This window comes from Candoia aspera, chromosome 3 (genome assembly GCF_035149785.1).
Source record: "Candoia aspera isolate rCanAsp1 chromosome 3, rCanAsp1.hap2, whole genome shotgun sequence".
In the NCBI taxonomy this organism is placed as follows: Eukaryota; Metazoa; Chordata; class Lepidosauria; order Squamata; family Boidae; genus Candoia; species Candoia aspera.
The window spans coordinates 44,630,231-44,653,257 of record NC_086155.1 but is presented as its reverse complement, the minus strand read 5'-3'; the positions used below and the strand labels follow the sequence as shown (position 1 = coordinate 44,653,257).

Here is a 23,027-nt window from a genome sequence, read left to right as displayed (position 1 = left end):
AAGCTAATGCCTAAATATTTTGGGCATACAATGTCAAGGCAAAAGTCATTGCAGAAGACTCAGAAAAATTGATCAAAAAAGAGGCTGACAGAAGACAAGGTGATAGATACTGTTACTGACGGCACAAGCATAAGCTTACAAGAACTTACAAGATCATGAGGAGGGAGAAGTGATTGAACTATTGAAAAGCAACAATTTGTTAACATACTTTTGGGGGGACATGGTCCTTCCATGCCTTTTTGAGAGGGGAGGGGAGTATGGCTTTCAACACACATATGCTTGCACATACATTTATTGAGTGAGGGAATCTCCAGGACTGATTTCTGCTATAGCAATAATGTGGAGAAGTTGAGCATTGTATATTTTCTCTCTTCACACCCACACACATACACACACCGCACATCTACTCTACTTGAAGGACCCTCAGGGACATCTTTCTTTCAAATTAATACAGTACTTTATTCATCCCAATATTTGGGAAGAAAACTATTACTTTTGATCAGTTGTGTTTCTTCCCCCATTTCATTTTAATTTTCCTGCAGATTTGGTAAAACATCAGATAAAAGAATAACCCAGAAATTTGGTTATGGGAATATTTAGGAGGATATTACAAGACCCACATCTTTGTTTTGCAACTTGATGCGTGTGCGGGATGGGGGAGCCTTCATTAGAGTTAGACTTTTGTGGATTGTCTGCTTTCCTCAGTCCCACAAATAATAATAAACAAAGATTTGTGATCATAATAATGATCAAGGAATTGTTTTATCTTTTGATGAAGTATACTCCCAAGATGAATTTCATTTTCTTTATGCTAGCTCTGGTAGAAATGGACCTACTTACAGAGTTTGAAATACTTTTTGGTTGAAAAGAAATGGGAGGCAGGTGGCACTGGAGCAGCCACAAGGGAAATGTGGGATCTCCCAAGTAGTAGCAATTATCAGATCTTTTTAGATCCTGAAGTTACGAGCCCCTTTGGTAGGAGTACCACAAGTGCTGGATCATTATCTATCCACTGAACTGCACAAATGTCCATAGTTTCATAATTGTAAAATACTTGGTGCATCATGCAATTCCCATAGTATTGTCCTTGCCAATCTGATTCCCTCCATATGTTGGACTTAGCTCTTAATTGCCTAGCCAGCATGTCCAACAGCTGTGGTAACTGAAGGAAAATTGAAAGTTAATGTTCAACACAGATAGAAGGGATCAGTTTGGGGAAAATTACAATTGCACATTGTTGCAAAGTCATTTGCCTTTCATTCTCTCTTAATCGTAGCAAGTTAGCAGTTATTTATTGCTACTCTTTTATTAAGTATCTTTTGAAAGTTAAAAAATATATGCATTCTCCTTTATTAAAAATGGAAGGGCTTCCCCCGGCAGTGGGTTTGTAGGATGATTTTTGTGTCATATTTATACAAAGTGTTCACAGAAAGGAACATCTTGTACCCAACAGGCATTAATGTCCTGATTTGGATCTGTATTAACAGAATGTTCAGACACTGAATCTTTATATTGCCCACTAACAACTACAAAACGAAGCAAAACCAAGATTTTTGGTGAAATAAGGTAGAAGTATTTATTTAAAACAATCTCATAGTTCTAGAACTACAGGAGAAAGATGAAATTAAGGAACATGCCTATAAATGCTTCTTTATCCCTTAGTTCATCTTAGATGGAAACTGTAATGATGATAATTCATACATCCCTGACAGCATCATAACACTTAACAGCATCAAAAGAGATAGCTGAATCTGAACCCCAAATCTGAAACAAAACTTCTCTAGTCCAGAATTGGCACACAAGATAATGTTGGAAACTCAGATGCAGGAGAGGAGGACAGTAGCACTTTATTATTGTTATCTCTTAATGAGCATCTCTGATTCTGAAATTAGAAGTTGTATGTAGCCATCATAACTGAAACTAATGTTCTATTATTTTGTCAAGCCTTCTGATATAAGTTAATGGCCTGCACAACTCAGTTATGAAAGGCAATTCTATGGTTAAATGTCGTGCATGTGAACAAGTGTAGTACTTCCTTTTTCCTACCTTGAAATTCATTGGAAGGCCTATATTCTCACTGCAAGGGAATATATCTCCTTTTTCTTAGTCAGGACCCGCACTTAGCTATGAAAGGTGAAAGGTCCCCTGTGCAAGCACTGAGTCGTGTCTGACCCTTTGGGGGGACGCCGCTTTCATGACGTTTTCTTGGCAGACTGTATATCGGGGTGGTTTGCCATTGCCTTCCCCAGTCGTCACCTTCCCCAGCAAGCTGGGTACTCATTTTACCGACCTCGGAAGGATGGAAGGCTGACAGCCAAACAATTATACTAGACTTTAGCAACATGACCAAGCCTGAATTACAGCCTCAAATATTGGGCACTGTTGAACCAGGTTTTCTGAGTTGGGATTTCTGCCATGGTTATTGTCATCCCCACCTATATACGTATTCATTATCTGTATTGTGTTATTGTAGTTACAATAAGATTTCATATGAATACAACAAAGAGACATAACCTAGGAGTTCAACTGTCATATAAGCGTCCCTGTTTTAGAATCCGTATTAGAATATTTGTAATGTATTTGTCACAATGTATGAATTAATTGCATCTTAATCCAGCTCTTAAAGGAAATCTTAGACTGAATTTACACATTATTTAAAGTCAGTGTGACCTACTCTTAGGCCATTGCAGCCAACCTGCTGAGTGCAGGAGTCCAAATTAAAGCATTGCTGACACAACACATTTAAGGAAGGCAAGGTCACCTTAAGTAATTGGTTCCACCGTCAAACTGTTCTTATCTTTTCCTAGCATTACATTCCTGTAAGTTAAATCCATTATTCTATGACCTGTACTCTGGGATGATAAAAGACAGGAATTGACTTTCTTTGGTGTGACATCCATTAAGAGGCTTGGAAAGTGCCTCATCCCTTCCTTCGGTTCTCTTTTCTTACATATTAATATCAAGTTATGTAACCCTCATATACCTGAATATCATATACTTGTACATTTATTTTTTCCCCTAAGTGAAGAACTTTGCCTTTATTCCCACTGAATTTCATTTTGTTAGTTTCTTCCCCCTTCCCAACTTTATCAATATCATTTTGAATTTTATTTCTGTTTTCTAGCTATCCTACCTAGTTTTGTATCATCTGCAAATTTGATAAATATTCACTCCACCTCCAAGTTATTACTGAAAATATTGAAGAGTACTGGGCCCTTGACTGACCTTGTGGCCCTCCACTTGATACTTCACTCCAGTGAGGAGCTCTTGATGAAAATATTTTGAGTTTTCAAGCCAGCTGTGGATACCTCTAATAGTTATTATATCCAGCCCATATTTACCAAGTTTTCTGATCAGAATGTCATTGGAGTATCATGTCATATACTTGGCTGAGGTCAAGATATACTGTGCCCACAGCATTCCCACAATACATCAAAACAAGTGACCTGATCAAAAATTAAATAAGATTAGTCTGGGAAGGGTAGTTCTTGACAGATCCTTGTTAACATCTAGTAACTTCTAAAATCTTCCCAGATATTGATGTCAAACCAACTGCAATATCATGGATCTTCTATTTTCCAAGTTTTGAAGATAAGGACCTTCTCCAACCATCCTGTACTTCATCCATTCTTCTGATTTCTCAAAAATAATAGATTAAGGCTCAGCCAGACCATCAACAAGTTCTTTCAATACCTTAATATGTAAGACAGCTGTCTCTGAAGATTTGATCTATTTTCCTCTCTCCCTCCCACCCTCTCCCCAACATCTGATCCTAAAGTTTATCCTGTTGATTTAAATAGAACTTCAGGATGAATAGGACCATATTTTAATGCATATGAAAAATTAGTACTAAAATATGAATAAGAATGTGCCATCACATCTTTAGCTTTGGACCCTGGAATAAAATTTATGCGCCCCAGGGCCCTAAGGCAGTCATAATATAGCATAGGGAAAGAGATCAGCTGCATGAAAAGTGTCATGGTAAATCATCTGAACACAAAAACACATTTAACATCGTTTCTTGGAATAGGGATTGTAGCAGCATGCAATATCTATTCTTCAATACAAAGTAGCGTTGGTTGTGCCAAGATTCATCAGATTTCAGGAGTATTCATCAGCTGAGGACAAATGGGAACACCAGAGGAGTTCATTTGAGGAAGCTGTTCATTCTGCCATGATAACTTCTTCAGTCAGCCTTGAAAATGTATATTGCGTCTAAGCTTTTACCAAGCACGCAGCTTTAGTCAGTCTAGCTACCTTCGTGTTTGCTCAAATATAACCAATACTAGAAATCTTCTGATTTCTGAAAGCAGCCTTCCTTTAGTCCTTTGTAAGCCTGTAAGTCTGTAGCAGTTATTTTCCAGCTGACAAAAGAACAGATCATCTGCTTTGTATTCAGGAGGCTGATGCATTCAAAGGAATAGAAGTTTCTCCAGGGACAATTAAAGATGATCTTCCTGGATCCTGGCATACCATTGCCCAGCCAGCACAGTGTGGTTGTGTCCATCCTCCAGGAAATAAAGCCAGACTGCTCACTTGAGGGAATGATATTAAAGGCAAAACTGAAATACTTTGGCCACATAATGAGAAGACAGGACACCCTGGAGAAGATGCTGATGCTGGGGAGAGTGGAAGGCAAAAGGAAGAGGGGCCGACCAAGGGCAAGATGGATGGATGATATTCTAGAGGTGACGGACTCGTCCCTGGGGGAGCTGGGGGTGTTGACGACCGACAGGAAGCTCTGGCGTGGGCTGGTCCATGAAGTCACGAAGAGTCGGAAGCGACTAAACGAATAAACAACAAAGTTTCTACACTGGTGGTGGGAATAGTTCATATAGTATTATTGTTATTGTTATTATGCACACACACATACATACACACACGGACGATGCACATACAACTTTATGCAAATTTGATGGCACACCTGAGCAGTATTCTAGCCTATTTTATCCCACTTTTTAAATATTTATTTTGGTCAGCTCAAGGTGGCAAACATACCTAATACTCTTGCCTCCTATTTTTCCCACAACAATTCTGTGAGGTGGGTTGGGGTAAGAGAGAGTGACTGGCCCAAAGTCATCCAACTGGCTTTCATGCCTAAGTGTCCTAACAGTCAGGAATCACGCTGAGACGAGGAATAGGTCTCTAGTGTTTATTGCTGCTACATAAGACAGAAAATCCTAACAAACTGAAGAAGTGTGGGAAAAACCCAGACAGATAAACCCCAAAAGTTAAGGCGGGTCTGATCTGTGTCTCTTTGAATGGCTGCTTAACTCCTCAGTACTACGCATGCGTTTTCCCCCCTGGACAGAGGCCCCCTCCTGCTCGCCATCAGTACTCATGACACTAAGGGAGGCCTAGAACCAGGGCTGTAACTAGGGTCTGTGTCACCCAGGGCAAACATGGATTCCGCACCCATTTTGGCACCCCCCAGCACTCATTTTGGCACCCCGCCAGCGCAGCACCCAGGGCACATGCCCCGCTTGCCCCCCCCCCAGTTGCAGCCCTGCCTAGAACTCATAATCTCCTAATTTCTAGGCCAGCACCTTAACCACTACACCAAACTGGCTCTCGTATGTATGTATATTTGCTACTTGATAATTACAACATCAAGGAATAGTAGTTGTATGCAGAATATCCCACTGCATGTCAAATAGCATAAAAACACAGAAATAGGGAGCATTGCTCAGGCATTGTTTGTATATAGTGGAGAGAGTGGACTGTACTTGCTAGTCCCATTATTAAGCAAGTTCTGTATAATAATTTCAGCCTACATTGGTTCCATTGCACTTTGAATGGATACAAGCCCTGCCAGGGATTTGAAATAGACAGATCACCAGTCACATCAATATCTGTAACATAATCAGCACACTGGTTTTCCTAGACAGTATGCTGAAAGTACAATATTTCTTCTAAGCATGTTCAAAGAAGGCTAGAATACTGCTCAGGTGTGCCATCAAACTTGCATAAAGTTGTATGTGCATCGTGTATGTGTGTGTGCATGCATTTATTTAAGTATCAGAATTCTAAAGAACATTTCCATTAGGTTGTCATGGGTTATTTTAGAGTAGCTCAGCAATAGTAAATGGAAACTTCTGCGAGACCTGTTAGTAATTTAAGCCATTCCATCTTTTTATATATGGAAGAGAGGATCTTCATTCCTCAAAACATACATAAACTTACCAACAGGAAAAGAAGGAAATATATATTCACTTAACAAGTATCCTAGAAAATCATGGTTGTAGTTCATAATAAGCCTTAAAGAAATGCTAAAATGCTAAAAAACAAAAGAGTTAATGTATTTGGTATGTGTTCTGGGAATCTATTTAAAATTCAGGATAGCATGAGCCTGCTTAGACATGTTTCCCTACAGATGTTGGTCTATAACTCTAAAATTGCCAGGCAACATACATTTATTTTCTTCCAACTGTCTCACAATTTAACAATCTGGAGCCAGTGTGATGAAGGGTAAAGGCTTTAGTCTAGGACTGGAGAGGCCTAGGTTCAAGTCCTCTAGGAACCTAACTAGGTGGCTTTGGCCAATCCCTCTCTCATCCCAACATATCAATCTAACAAATAAAATGAATAACTTTGGCTGCTTTATTCATTGTGAAATAACTTCCCCCAATCCTTTTCTAGACTAGCTTACAGTGGTATTTAAAAGTTTATGAACCCAAATATATAGCTTTGGATCATTTTCCTCAATAAATCAATGAACAAGTATAATGTTTTTGACTTATTTGTTTAATTGGGTTCTCTTTATCTAGTTTTAGCACTTGTGTGGAGAACAGATCACATTTTAGGTCATATTTATGCAGAAATATTGAAAATTCAAAAGGGTTCACATCTTTTAAGCACCACTATACTTTATTATGGCAGTTAGCATTTGTAAAGTTACTTTTGCTCTAGTGTGAAGACCTTTGGCCTTTCTGTACCATCTGTCTTTTGATTAACACTCTTAATATAGCTTTACTTATTTGTTTAGTATATTTATCTCTTACCTTTCTTCCTTCATGAAACTGAAAATTATCAATATTGGAACCCCCGGATCAGACTTGCTTAGCTTCATTGAGGTAGATGCTTCATGGACCGTTGTGGTCCATATTTTGTTCCTTTTAACTGCCTTTGAGAGAAATTCAAATCATTTTGAAATATGCTAGCTTTCCTTCCACTTCCCTTTATGCAGCTTATCCCCACCTCAATCCAGATGGACTCTAGACAGTTTATATACATACTTCCTTCTGGTAGTAAATGCTATAGGAGATATTACATTCTAACAGCAAGTGTTGTAGAGTATGTTTGGTTGAAGTTTCTCTTCAGTAAAAAGCATTCCATAAACTTTAACATAAATAAATAACATTATTGTTATCATCACAGAATCCAGTACAGTGCAAAGAAGGTTGTTGTGGAATAAACCTGCAAACATCATGCAGTGTGTTCATAGGAGATCTCTCAGTGAGAAGTAACATTCAGGCAGTGCCTCTTGGAGTGACAAAAGAGGTGAGTGAGTACATCAGAACATCCCTGTTTTCACTTGCGAAATATTGGAGGGTTTACTTTTGTGATGCTCCCCAATGGAGATGATATCCTCTCTCTTTAGGGGAACAAAAAGTAAGCTATGTTGCATAAGGAACTAAGTTATTTATCTGCAGACTGTGTCATGCTTCTTCCTGTATTGCTTTTCAAGAATATTCTCAGTGCTCAAATGTTGGTTCTTTCTCCCTTAAATTCTGAAAAGGCTCATGCAATATTTTCAGGTATTTTTTTTTAATCAGTTTGGCCCTAAATAGTAAATTCAACATGGTTTACCTTTCTATAATTTTATTAGTTTATAAAAAACTTAAACATACATATAAAAATACTTTATTGCTTGTTGGCTATGTTATCCATCCTGTTTCCAAGAGTATGATTATATGTCTTCCTACTGCACAAAAGAATCCTCTTTTTAAAAGGGTCCATTATTTGAAGGGCTGTACAGTCCAAGACAAGGTTAGAAATAAAGAAATATAAGAAGCTGGACAAGCAGGGGACTTAAAATTGTTCATCAACAGTTAGCATTGAACAGCAGTTGGCACAAATCATCTGGGCATAATCCCTACTAGGATGAGATCTGTTTAAATTACAGCACTTCATTTATCTATTTTCCATCCAGCCTTTATTATTTTTTTATAAATAACTCAAGGTGGCAAACATACCTATTACTCCCTTTTCCTCCTGTTTTCCCCACAACAACAACAACCCTGTGAGGTGAGTTGGGCTGAGAGAGAGGGAGTGACTGGCCCAAGGTCACCCAGCCGGCTTTCAGGCCTAAGGTGGGACTAGAACTCTCAGTCTCCTGGTTTCTACGCATGTTTGCTTGTTTTAAAAAAGTCTTTGCTCTTTTTTTCAGTGATGCAGCTTCCATCTCTCTCTCTTTTCTTTTTTTACAATATGTCAGTGGCCATCTGACTCTTCAAGTATCTCATAATATAGCAACCATTGGCCAGATGTTACTTAAACAGACTTCCTCTATATGTGAAACTATCTGTAAATACAGATACAGATGCACACAGCATACAATGTGTACTCAGTAAAGGTTAAATGAAAGCATAGCTGAGTCTTAGCTTCGTTGATTTTCTTGCTTTACATCATTTGATTCCACTGCAGCTTTAAATAACAGATACAGAGCTTTACCACAATGGGATTTAGCTGGCTGTCCTTTCTGCTGTTGCATCGGCCTATGAAAGAAATCTAGTTACTTCTTCCCTTATTGCAAATCTGGTTAATTAACCCATGATAAGTATATTAGATAACAGCAATCTTTTACAAGAACGCTTACAGTTTAGTTTATACTACGTGGAATCAAAATGAATCTTAAACCTTTGGCCTTTAATGGAAGATCAGGCTTAATGATTCCTTGCTTTTAAGCCAGGGTAGGCTTTTAATCCTATCTCACTGATGCAACTGAGACTGCCCCCATCTTTCCTAGGAGCAGTGGGCAAAATGCCATGTTGCCTGGTGAGAGTATAGAGATTGATCACCTGGGACACCTTCATTGAATATCTGCTTTCTGCCTAGCTAAATGACTGGACTATTTTTCCAGGGGGTAGAAATACCTACAGCTGATTCCTTTGCTTGCAGTAATATTTATTTTTATTTTATTTATTTATTTATTTATTTTCTGTCCCACCTTTATGTTGAGCAACTTCTTTTCTTTTAAGCTGAGCTAAGGAATCCAGCACTGCTTCGCCATTTCTTTTAAACTTTGGACATAATAGAATTCATTTATACAAATGGGAGATTCTCGTGGCCACATTCAAGATAAAATATAGGGTATGATACGGTTTTAACAAATATGTGTGAGAGGGGAAACAAGGTTATAGCGATAGGCTCTGTCCCCTGACCTTAAAACAGGAGAAGAGGCTATGGTGAAAATCCTGCTGCCTTCTACTTGTATGTATTTCCTGTTTTCTTCCACACAGATCAGGGCTGGGAAAGGATCATTAAGATGCAGGAAATACAAAGTATTTGTAACAGAAGAAGGATAGTTACCAAACAGTTTGGTTTGTTTCTTTCTTTATTAAAAATAAAGCTAAAGTATAAAAAAAATCAAAGTGTAAATGCCTGGTGGAGGCTGAGCCACTTCCTATAAATTTAACTGGATTTTGAGCACTCTTGAAATCTTAGGACAGCCAAGTGCATCAAGAGGCTCACTGCACTGCAAGTATCTAGTTACACAGTTTCAATTTCTGTATTGTGAATTATATCATCTGGCAAACAGGGTGCTTAGGCTGAAATGGTCATAATAACCATTCTGTTGAGGAATTTCTGTTTCTGTCATGGAGGTAAAACACATATATGGAGGAGGAGGCTTTTATGGTTTAATTTTTAAAAAACCTACTTAATAGCATTTCTGAAACTGAAATACAGGGACTGATTTGTGTCAAAATATGTTTCATAATTCTCTGTGTGTGCATGTATGTATATGAACAATCCAAGTTAGAAGAGGTAACAGTCCTAAGTCCTGGCCAGCATATAAATGAAATAAGCACAACAACAGTTGTTTCTGGTCTGGTGCTATTTATCATCCCCAAAGATTTATCAAAGCTGTGATGAATGACGGAGATCAATATCTGTGGGCCCATCTGGTGATGATCACGGCATATGGAAGATTGCAATGTACAATGTAGGAGGAGTGAAATGTAAAGAGCATAATCAGCTAATGACATGAATGATAGAAAAAAAATGGCATGCTGTGTGTGAGAAACCAAGAGAAAGGAAAGGTATAATAGGTGTGAATAAAGGTGGTCTTATATGATGGAGTTGGTGAATACATGTAGAAGTGAAGGTGTAAGTTTAATTATGGATGAAAGGGCTAAATTGTATGCCAGAAAATACAAATAGGTGTCATTTAGGTGGTTGTAGTTGCATATGAAAATTAGATTCCATATGTTAATGATAACTGCATGGTGATAATGGAAGTAGCATGCAACTTTCTGAATGAATGTGATCTAGAAGAAAATATTCTATTTTACATGAATGAAAAGGTGGGGACAAGTCAAGAAAAAGTGACTGGGACATTTGGAGACCAAATAATGAATGAGAATGGTGACTGTTGAATGGGCATCTGCTTAGAAATAGGTGTGATTGCTTAAATACATGGTTTAAATATAAGTTTATTCATATGGACAAATGGAAGAGGTATAAAACAAAACATGAATGATCTGACCTATTATTTCCTAGTGTTAAAAGTGGATTTTGGAGAAAGATGGAAATGGAAGAAAAGTGAAATAAACCAGAGTAAAAGTAGAAGAGAAAATCTGAGTCATTGGTGAATAGTTATTATAAGATAGAATAATATCTCAATAGAATGGATAGAGAGCGAATATAAGGGAAAGGAATGCTTGGAAGAAAATGAAAAGACTTATGTACAAAGTGCCACGCAAGTGTGTAGAGTTATGCTAATGGAAAGTATGAACAAGGACGACTTCTAGAATGTAATGAAAGTTTATATATATAAGAAAAATGCATATAATGATTGCTGCAAAATATTGAGAAGAAAAAGATACTGTATAATATGTATACAGAGGGAAATAGTTGCAAAGAATGTAGTCAAAGAGAACGAGGAACGGTTAAGATGAAAAGAGGCAGAGGTAATGCAGAGCAATTTAGTTAGAAATCATAATTGTTGTGGAAATGGATGAAGGGAACTTTAAAAAAAGCCTCCAGCAGAGTGAATGGGATTAAAATGAAAGCGATGAAATGATTTGGGATGAAAATGAAGTGAGGGAATGCTGGAAAAAGTATTTTAAAGATTTGTATTGGAATGATAGTGGTATGCTGATGAATAGAATGGAAAAGAATGTCATAATTGTGTTGAAGAAAGTATTGTTGAAAAGAAAGTCAGAAATGCTGTAAGAATATTGAACAATAGTATGACTGCAGGTATAGATGGTATAATGGGAGAAATGTTAAAATATGGATGCAGTTTGCTTATGGAGTGGCTGTGCAACTTGTTTAACGTATGTGTGAAGACAGAGTGGCTTGTAATCCCACTTTGAGCTTTGGGCATCATGATGGCATATGGAGAACAGGAAGCATCCATTGTTAGCCCCATTCCCTTAGCTTTGTTCAAATCACATGCAAGACTGTCTGATCCATACGCATTCAATTGCAGTACACAAGCGTGGTTGCTGTCTGGTATATGTAGTGGAAAAATTAACCTAACAAACAAAATGGAGACTGTACCCCCCACCTTTTAGAGTCAAACCCAGTTCCTCTCTTTGCCTAATCCCATCAGACCCAAATTGACCCTCCCTGACCCAGACAAAGCCCCCTGCAATCCTATCTAAACCAAAGAATAGAAGTGTCCTTACCAGCTCACAGTCAGCCCAAGGGCAGCCCTGCCAAGGGGTTTGCAACATAGAGAAACACCAAGGTTCCATCCTCCCTCAGCTGATGTCCTCAGCATTCCCTCTCCTTTATCAATGGACTTCCCCAGCTCTGCTGCCCATTTTGCCTAACAATAGAAGAAACTCCAGATACCCTTACAAGGACCCGTCTAGCTTCCCGCAGCTGGCTAGCGAATCAGATCCCTAGGATTTCCCACCTTGTAGTCCTCAACTTCTGTAAAAAAATCTTTGCTTTTCCATTGTTCAGGGTCCTTTCTTGTAAAGCAAGCCTCCAGTGAACATTACCATAAACATGGCTCTTCTCCTCAGTGTTGTGCTCCTTACTTTGGCAAAAATCTATAACAGTGTAAAACTTATTTAGAATTCTAGTTTTTTAATTTTAGTAAGAAATTCTACAGACTCCTAAATATATATGTATATATATTTACAGAAGGTAGACAAAAGAATTATCCAAGCATTGGAACACCCCTTCCCAATGCAGCTGTTGACCTGTATGTAAAATAACTTGACCTTTGTAAATGAAGTTGGATAATTCATTCAGGGCATAGCATTAGAATTTATCTTGGGAATTTACATTGCAAAACAAGCACAGCTCTGAGCATTCCTCATTTACTCTTGTATTTCTTGCTTGCATGAACTGTGTTTAGGTGAACTGCTTTTCTTAATTGCTAATCTCAGTTTCTTCTTAAACAAGGAATAGAAGTCTGATGTCGTAAATCTTGCTGTCTGTGCCTTAATCACTTGCTTCCATATGATGATAAAAAAAATAATGAACAGGGTGAAGGCCAGTAAGATTACTCTTAACTGTTGAAAATTCTAGAACCTGTTTCACAAAAGAACAATAGTTCTTTTCTCTTAATTGTTAGATTTTCATGATTCTGGAGATTCTTTTAGCCATGTGTGGGATGGAGCATGACAGAGATGTCAAGATCGTGGAAGCTTTAATTAAAAATAGACAAGAAAAAAATGGTTGTGTTCAGCACTATCCCAAAAGGGTATGTGAAGTGGCAGATGTCGACATAGGCCAGGCAGGCAGGAGTGGGCTTACTTCATGTTTATGGAGCCATTTAATTTTTCTCACTCTTCCATATTACTTCCCATGAGACAATTAGACATGCTACCTCCAGGGTGGCCTGCTGGGGAGGGTGATCCTCCAAATAAGCTTTTGATCTAGCTGATTCAAAGCTGCCTGCATCCCACCCTTTCACTCCTTCCATCTTACCCGAATGAGAGCAAGCCAGAGGCCACAGTTTTAAGTCAAGAATGCCACAACAGCAACAGTGATGACAATGGAATGGCAGTGATGCACTGATGACATTTCACCACTTTTTTAGTTCGGGTTTTGTTTGGTTTTTCTTTGTAATTCAAATCGTGGAAGGAGCTTTCTTTTTTTAGCTCTTCCTATTATAAAAACGTTTTAAATGTTACAGGATAGAAAAAATAAAAATAATTAATCCTGTAACATGGATAGCCACAAGATGTGTAATAGAAAATAAGAAGTTGCATTTTAGTTGAATAAAAAATATTCCCCTGGTTAAATCTCCTGATAGAAGCTGCTCTAGCTTGGTGGTGATACACTGGCTATAGCTGAAGGCATGTGATCCATACAAAATGCTGACACAACCAACTTCTTTTTAGCTTGACAAGAACCTCTCTGGAAAAGCAGACAATATTGCTCTTGAATTATCAGTAATTACAAGATTATGACTTGACAAACTGGTACTTTACAACACAATATGCCGTTTGTTTGTTTGTTTTCTGTCACAGTACTTATGGCCCATGTTAAGGGGGGGGGGCTTGAAGCAGAATTGGCAGAAAATGTATGATTGTGATTTTTAACGCCTTCCCTTTCAGCTGCACCAACCATAATAAGGGTCTCAAATTACAGGAAGGCAGATTCCAGGTGAATGTTAGGGGGGGAAAAGATTCTAACAATAAGAGCAGCTTAACAGTAGAACTGATTGCCTAATGATATAGTGAGCTGCCCTTCATTGCACGTACCTCCACAAAGCCTCAACAGCCGTCTGTGGATTTACACACTGAATGAATGGCTGGGCTTAATAAAGTAAATAGTCCCTTCTAACTCTGTGATTCTGTGATCCTGGTAACTCTTACTGTGTCTGTGTTTCTAGGACTTTAAAGAAATCAGAATGAAGTTGTGTTGCCTTAGAAAAAGGCACTTCCTTTGCTGTTTGCAGGCATAAATTCGTTACCAGTTACTAGCTCTTGTTTAGGGATATCTGTGTACACTTCTGTAGACTCATTTCTGGGAATCATACAAGCTTTTATTATTCACTTTTTAAGCAAATGCCTTAATCATTCTATTTGGCAATCAGCACAGAAGGGAGGAGACCAATAAAACATCTGCTCAGGTCTCTGAGTTTTCTCTCAAGCAGGTGAGAAAGGTTGTAATTTGCCAAATGGTGAACAGTTGGCACAAGTAATAAATTTCATGGAAGTTGAAGACTGAAGGCCAGGGAATCTAAAGTAGAAGAACAAACTCTGTGTATGTACAAATGGACCCTTTTAATGCTTGCCTAAGAATGAGATCATACATTTTGTATTTGTTATGCATCTGACAGAATGGGCTTTGACTTATGAAAGGTTGTGCCACAATATAGTTCTTGATTTTTAAAGTACCAAAAGAACTTGGGGGGGGGAGATTGCACATGACCAACAGGTCAAACGTTTTACCTGTCATCTCTTGCTACCTGTTGCACTCATGGGATTCTGAAATACATTTGTCATGGTTGCTACTTGCTTGTGCTGCATGACCATGAGTATGGAAAGTTGATCCAGTCCATTTTTATTGTGAAGTTTAGATGGGGAGGGGGAGGGGGAGGGGGAGGGGGAGGGGGAGGGACATAGTTATTCTGTAAGCAATTTTCCTACTTTCTACTGTTTGGCAGATATAAGAAAATCTACTGTAGCCCAGGAGCTTTTGACAAGAAACGTTCCCATTTACACATCAGAAGGATTCTAGCAGCATCTTTTCAGACTAACTAATTTTATTAAAAGGCATAAGCTGTCATGAGCTACATCTCACCTCAGCATATGCATGGAGTGGCTATCTGAAGTGGGATGAGGCTGCTGATGAGGTGGGGGGAAGGGGGAGACATGTTTTAAATAACTCAGCTTAACTTCTGTCTTAGATGAAGGTGGCAGTGGACTACCTAGAGCAGTGTTTCTCAACCTTGGTAACTTTAAGAGGTGTGGACTTCAACTCCCAGAATTCCCCAGTCAGTGAAGCTGGCTGGAGAATTCTGGGAGTTGAAGTCCACACCTCTTCAAGTTGTCAAGGTTGAGAAACACCGACCTAGAGAAACATAACAATGGAAGCCTTGGAAAGCCTTTCCACAAGTGAAATGTCAGCCTGTTCGTTAAATGAATCTACTTATAGCAAATGAGGAGCTCTATCTTACATGCATATTTTACTTAACATTTTTCTAGTAAAATATTTCTCTGGTTCCTTTTCTTCTATGCTCGTGGCTGATGTTGTAATTTCTCTGCTCCCTAAACTTTTGTTTTAGAGCATGACGGCACCCTCATCTAACTCTGTGCAAGCCACAGTGGCAACTGCAGAGCCTTCCTTAACCAGCCTTCTCCAGAGTCCTTAGGTTTTTCCCTGTCTTTATTCCTAGTACACAATCAGAGTGCTGTTTCTGCTGAAGGGAAGGGGATGCAGCATAGCTGTTCTTCCACCTCCTTACCCAGAGTGTGACTCTCTCTCTCTAATCAGAATGCCTCCCCCTGCCCAAATTTCATCAATTAAAAACTTCGTTTTCTCTACGTGTTTTCTTAGGAGCTGCCTGCCTTGCTTCTGTGTCAGGTGCTGCTAGCCTATTCTGACCACTGCTAGTCAGTGGGACTGGCTCGAAAGAAATCAGCCTTGCCCCTTTGTAGCTTGCAGGTGTTGGCTGTGTTGATTCAGCACGTCCAACAGTTTTGAAAGTGTGTGCATTTAAACATTCTGCGAGGGATAATAGTGACTGAGCATCCACATAAGTAAATCTCACGTGGGCACATTGCGAGAGGAGGGGGGACTGCAGTGGCTGGTAGCCAACAACAGCTTTTTAGACTTGGTCTTCAACAATGCATTTTTGTGTCATATTTGCTATTCTTTCTTCTTTGTCCAGTGTAATGAGTAGACTAATACATAGGAATGTCAGTATTATTACTCGGCTTCATCTGTGGTTATTATGTAGCAGGGAATTTCGATTATAAAAAGTCATCTCCTTAGCCTGACTATCCTAAAAGTAGTGTTATCTATTCTGTTAGTTAACATAGCTAGATAATGCTGGGTTTTTATTTTCTTTTATTGGCCTTTCTTAATGCTGCTTATTGTTCTCATGCTAATATATTTTGCTATTCAGAATACCAAACTGCTGTTTGGAAAACAATTTCTTGGCCCTGGCATTTCAGGAACTGAAATGTCCTCTGGAATGAATCACCTTTTTTGAGCAAGCAAATATAAGACTGAAAATGATGAGCAAGAGAGCAGAACAAGAACAGATTTTGTTGAGCTGGTGGTGAATCAAAGCAACTCACCAGGCCTGGCAAGTAGGCGTTAGGGGCATTGAGAATCAAGATGCATTGACAAAGCTAAGTTTACAGAAGGACAAAGAGTGTTTTTATCTGAGATTCATTATTAGGCAGAGTGTAAAACTTCGTTTTGGGATTTATGGGCAGAAAGATAGCACATGAAAGCTACATTATTTTCCTTCCTCTATAATGGCAGAGGAAAACTTAAGTTGCTTAGGAAAAAAAATCAGCGCAATGCTTACATTTCAAGTTATAATAAAAATGTCTTTTAATGAGAGAATGCAGACGGTTGATAGTCAGCTGTTTGAAATTAATCCAGAGGAAAATAAGGTTTTCTGTGCTTTATTAGTAACTAGTTAACACAGACAAATAACACAACCCTTGTAAAATCCAGTAGTATGCAGACTGAGAGAAGAGAAGGTAACTAAAATGGAATGATGCAATTAGGAACAGGAGGAAAATGCACAAAGGAAAAAAATGATAAAGATTTAGTCTCATAAACACACCAGGAGTAAGTATTGTAGATCCCTACAGTGTGGATGAATGGATAAATAGTCTTCAGAAACTGACAGACAGCTCTGACTCCTGAGCCCATTTAAGCCAGGGGTAATTTTTCTGATCATTTCAAGCCATGCCCTCTGAAACATATGTCTCAGGCAGCTCAGATATTTTCAGATTTGTATTCTCTTTCTTAACAAAAATTTAAATTCCAAGCAACATGGCTTTTTCACTCATTATTAGTAACTAAGGTTAAGCCAATGAATTTTTCGAGCACAAAAAGGGAAGTATTAAAGGGCCAACAGAGGAATTCACATTTGTCTGCTAGATGGCACAACCACATCCTGTACTGCTGCTGGACAACATATCTGTTCTCCATCAGACAGTTTGCCTGGGTCATACTCAGCTTCACTCATCATGGTGCCAAATCTGATCAGTGGCATCATCATGAAGATAAATGAGTTGAGAATGGGATTTCCTGTCCTCATCCTGGTAGTGTAAAAAGAATAGTGCCCAGCAACAAGGGCATGACTATGCAATGCCCTCCTCTAGTTGCATCCTCTCCTTCTCTCCCAAAATCAGTAACTATGTCTTCTCCTCCATCTTCAAATTTCAATATCTGTGTACAGATTGGCAAAGCTGACCAAGTTAGTACAAGTGAACCTAACTGGAAATTAAGTTAAATGCATATGAGGGGCAGCTCTTGAGTCCCATGCAGACAGCTGCTTTGTGACCTTACAGATAAAGATCCAAAACAGACAAATCCTTGCAAAACAATTGTACAAAATGAAATCTGACCCTGATCTCATTAGACAGGTATTTCAGCCACCAGACAGCACATCTAGTAAAAAGTTAGAAGCTGGTTGCAATTTATTAGAGCTCTTGGAATACAGAACAACCACCACATCCATCTCAAATTATAGATATTTTAATTGGAGTTTCCTGTGAAAATAATAGGATGGTCCCAGTCTAGTTAGGAGAAATGGATCATGTTTTTGAGTTCAAAGAGTCATAAAGATAATGAATGTGGAATAGCCAAGCAGTAGCAGCAACAGGACCTAATAATATCCTGTGATTTCTCAGCGACTGTTTTTACCCCATCTCACTTCCTCTCCAAACTCTGTTATATTTAGTAAAATATAACAAATTAGTCATATGAAGAGAAATCTTTTATCACCTGCAATTTCCATATTATCCTTAGTAGAAGCCATTGATTTCAGCCAAGCATCTTTGGACTTGAAAGAGGCAGAATCTTGCATTTCAGACAGAACAGATGGGAGAACAAGAAATGGAGTAAAATCCAAAATTTACTGATTTGTCCATTTCAAGAGCAAATACTTAGCCATATTGCACTGGATTGGATTGCAAAGAATTACCAAACTCCACAATCTAAGTATGGATTTGTCTTTAGAATTTTCCTTCATCTGATCCATCTTAAATGTTGCATGAAAAAATACAGTCTGTGCAAGACAATGCAAACTTTTCTATATTAGGGGAATGTAAGACAATAAATGCTTAACACGTTAGCCAGTGCTAAATGAGAAATCAGCTGGGAACCCACACTGTCTCAAATTTCATGGAAGAAAAGTGGGTTATATGAATAATAAATAAATGATAAGCTCTCATTGTGGATTTGGATGAACAGCTAAGTTGATAACACCAATTTATAAAATACATGAACATACTAATGCTAGTAGTAAGATCTCAGTTTACCAGTTCCTGGTAAGTAAAAAAGTGATGGCTTGAAAACTTATTTCATAAAAGCTCTAATATACTAAATTTGTTCCATACATAGCAAATGTTTGCTGATCAAAAGCATTTACATGCAGTCAAAAGGCTGACAACTTTTTGTTGCACAAATGCATATTTTCAGAATGATAGGCTCTGGGTATTTTCTGGATTGCCTTAATTGCACAGTGACTGTATCTCCTGGTAGGAGAAGGAAATTTTTATTTTTCTTGGCTATTTATATGATGCTAATCCATATGACAGTGCTTCAGGGAGGCATTCTTTCTGTGAGTGTCAGCTTGAGCTTATTGTTTGTGTTAGATCAAATAAGCTTGTGCTCTGCACAGCCATGCAGAACTTGATCTGAGTACTAACTTGGCTGAGCTCCAGTCTTCTGTTGAGTAGGTACTGGAACAAGCAGGGATGGGCAGTAAAGTGTGGAACTAGATCCTGCATCTTTGTCATAGGGAGGGAAGCCTCAGTCTTTGGGATATGTATGCTAGGTTCCAGGGCTTCAGGGAAGATCTACTCTCTTTGAATTCTCAGATGCCAAAGAAGAGGGATGGGGTGGGTGAAGTGGAAATGGCCTCAGCCAATCTCTTTCAGGATGAATTTCATACTCCCTGGTATGATAACATCAAGGGATTTGATTGAGTGATTAAATGTCAACCAACAAACAGTAGAAGATGATAAATGATAAAAAAAATCAATACTTAATCTAAAGCCAGAGCAATATAAAATTGCTTTATATTGTATGATGGTGTAATTCCAATAATTACGTTTTTAAAAAATCTTCAGAAGAGCTCCACTTTAACTGACCTCTGGAGGCCATAAATGTTGGGCCGAGTCTGACTTCCAGGGGTAGTTGTTATAAGACGGGGGTTATGCCAGGGAAATACCTTCTCCTGGCCTGATCCTCAGAAGTGAGGAATCAGCAGTAGATTTTCTCAGAAAATTTCTCAGAAAATCAACATACTAGGTTGATTTTGGTTTATGATCACTGGTTTTCTTCTTGACTAGCCAGCTTATCAAGTTGACATGGTTCAGGAGATTTAAAGCAAGATAAAAAAAAGTGTTTCTTAAGGCTGGAAATGTGCTAACAGTACTAATGTGCGAAATATACTAATAACAGATTAGTGGTCTTGTCTCTTGTTCATATCCAATTTGATATCTGAAGTTACTTGATGTGCTATTCCATTAATAATAGTGCCACTTTTCTGAGCAACTTTGGAACAAGGTATTGCCTTGGTATTCAGCCAGGCAGAAACCATGGAAGATAGGCAATCCCTCAAATAACCTGGCCTTACGCCATATAGGGCTTTATAAGTAACAACTAGCACCTTGAATTACACCTGGAAGCATACTGGTAACCAGTGCAGTTTACAGAGCAGAGGTGTCACATAGGCATACCAAGGCATGCCCATCACTCCTGAGCTGCTGCATTCCGGACCAGTTCAAGCTTCTAAGTCATCTTCAAGGACAGCCCCATGTAGAGCGCATTGCAGTAGTTGAGCTGTGAGGTGACCAGGGCATGAGTAACTGCCTGAAGTGCCTCCCAATCCAGGAAAGGGCAGAAGTGGCACACCAGATGAAGTTGTGCAAGGCTTTCTTGGCCACAGCTGCCACCTGCTCTCTGAACAGGAGCTGTGAGTCCAAAAAGACCCCCACATTGTGCACCATTCTTGAATGGGAAAGTGTTGCCCCACCCAAGGCTAGGGATAGAAAATCCCTGGATGTAGGCAACCCTAATATTCACAGCAACTTGATTTTGACAGGATTAAGTAAAAGCCAGTTCTTCCCCATCCAAGCCCAGACAGTCTCCAGACACTGGAACAGGGCCAAGCTTCACTTGGCCAGCCTGTCGTCAACAGATATAACTGAGTATCATTGGCATAATAATGATACTGAACCCCAGACCAGCAGATGAATTCACCCATTGGTTTCATGTAGGTGTTAAACAGGAGGCAAGAGAGCATCAAGCCCAGTGGCATTCCACAAAGCCTAGGGAGTGACATCTCCCCCCACCAACAGTAAATGGAACTGGCCCTGGAGAAAGGAAGAGAACCACCATAAAATGGTGCCCCCAACCCCCACAGACGGTGCTGAGGGATACGGTGATCGATGGTATCAAAAACCACTGAGAGGTCAAGGAGTGCAAGAATGAATACACCACTTCCATCCTGGCTCTGCCACAGGTCATCAACATCATCACCAGGGCTGTCTCCATACTGAAATCTAAATGAAATGGGTCTAGATAGTTCATTATAGTGATCCGTTATAGTAACTCAAAATTATAGATATCAATTCAGAAAACTCTGAATTCAGACTTCACTACAGTGTTCATGATTTTACATACATCATGTACATTTTACATACATTACATACTTCTTATGCATATGTAAAATCTCATTTGACATTTACCTGACATTAGCCCATTAAATTAAGGGTTTATATATTGGGAATGGAGGCTTAAAAAAAAGGATAGATATTCAAGCTGGATCTTGGCTTCTGTTGTAAAAAATAAATAAAGCAGATACATTCTTTAATGTAAGCTATACTTATCCAAATGTGGAGCTATTAGAAGCCAGCGTAATTCACTACATTTCAATTACATTTCACAAGAAAGTTATATATGACTTGGGAGGGGTGTATCCTGTGTCATCCTTTTGCAGCAAAAATAGGGAAACATTCTTTCATGGATTTGCAGCTGAGGGAAGTGGAAAAACTGCATAAAATTTATGCCAGAGTAAGTTTGTTAGTATTCAAAAACTGCTGTTTTTACTGTAAAGAAAGTTGCATTACCTTTTGCATCTTATTAACAGCAGTGATGCTGAAATGCAGACTTTGACCCTCCTATGTGACTTGTTATATAACAACTTTGTCACTTAACTGCCTAAAGCAGTTTCTACCTATGTTGTATTGAATGAACAAGTTGTCACTTGGGTGTCACAAAGGCCTTAAACCATTTGTAATGCTACTTCTAGATGGTCAAATAAAACCTTTTATTCCACTTCATCAAAGTCTAATTCATACTGGTAGATGAGACTTTCTGGACTCAACAGCTAAGAGAATTATGTGTTTTAGAACATAGGCTTTTTTTTTCATAAAACTTCACAGTTCTTTCTTTTGCAGCTAGCAGCCTTACCACCAGGACCTTAATTATTTCTCTTTCAAAAATTTGCCGTAAAGTGGAGATGGCCATGCAGCACCAGTTTTTGCACAATTGAATTATGGGTTTTCAGAGAAGCAGGAGAAGGTGGTGGTGGTTCTTGATGTTTTTCAGTTTTTCATTCACTTCCAATTCTTTGTGACCCCATGAGCATTCATTTCATCAGGATGGTTCTTAATATGTCATAAATAAAACTCATGTTTACATCATCATCTTTCCTTCTTGTCTTAGTCTCCTTTCTGCAGTTACCTTCATATGCTGGTATGGCAAAAGGTTCCCAATATGTGTTTTCTAGTTATCTCTTGGCTATGGCACTAAGAAAGCAAGGGTTGCTCGAGTCCTTAGAATGAAAGTGGCATACCTAATTAAAAAAAAGAGAGATTAAAAAAATACATTTTGGACCCCCTAGCAAATGTCAGGAAATCAGAAGACGCTTAATCCTTGGGAGAAGAGCAATGACAAATCTCGATCAAATAGTTAAGAGCAGAGACATCACACTGACAACAAAGGTCCACATAGTTAAAGCAATGATGTTCCCCGTAGTAACATATGGCTGCGAGAGCTGGACCATAAGGAAGGCTGAGAGGAGGAAGATAGATGCTTTTGAACTGTGGTGTTGGAGGAAAATTCTGAGAGTGCCTTGGACTGCAAGAAGATCAAACCAGTCCATCCTCCAAGAAATAAAGCCAGACTGCTCACTTGAGGGAACAATATTAAAGGCAAAACTGAAATACTTTGGCCACATAATGAGAAGACAGGACAGCCTGGAGAAGATGTTGATGCTAGGGAGAGTGGAAGGCAAAAGGAAGAGGGGCCGACCAAGGGCAAGATGGATAGATGGTATTCTAGAGGTGACAGACTCATCCCTGGGGGAGCTGGGGGTGTTGACGACCGACAGGAAGCTCTGGCGTGGGCTGGTCCATGAAGTCATGAAGAGTCAGAAGCGACTAAACGAATAAACAACAACAAGCAAATGCCTGCCTTTTGGAGTACTGAAAGTAAAAGAGCTGGCAATGGCAAAAAGAAAAAGAAAAAAACCCCAAGCCTGCAGCATGTTTGTGACACCGACAGATAATCTTTTAAGCTTTTTCAGTGCAGACTTTTTAACCCAAGTGTTCTGTTGCCATGGTGAACAACGAATTAGCTCTGGATGCTGAATCTGACCTCAACAATCTGGAATGTGATCTTCATTTATACAC

General features: G+C 38.9%; 1 protein-coding gene across 1 annotated transcript in view; it reads left to right on the top strand.

Moving 5' to 3' along the window:
• The first annotated feature begins 7,382 nt into the window (after positions 1–7,382).
• Positions 7,383–23,027, top strand: part of CDK18 (cyclin dependent kinase 18) — a 46,057-nt gene continuing 30,412 nt past the window's right edge. Inside the window, exon 1 of the mRNA XM_063297505.1 lies at positions 7,383–7,500. The gene's annotated coding sequence lies outside the window, so the exon portion shown is untranslated. The remainder of the gene's footprint in view (positions 7,501–23,027) is intronic.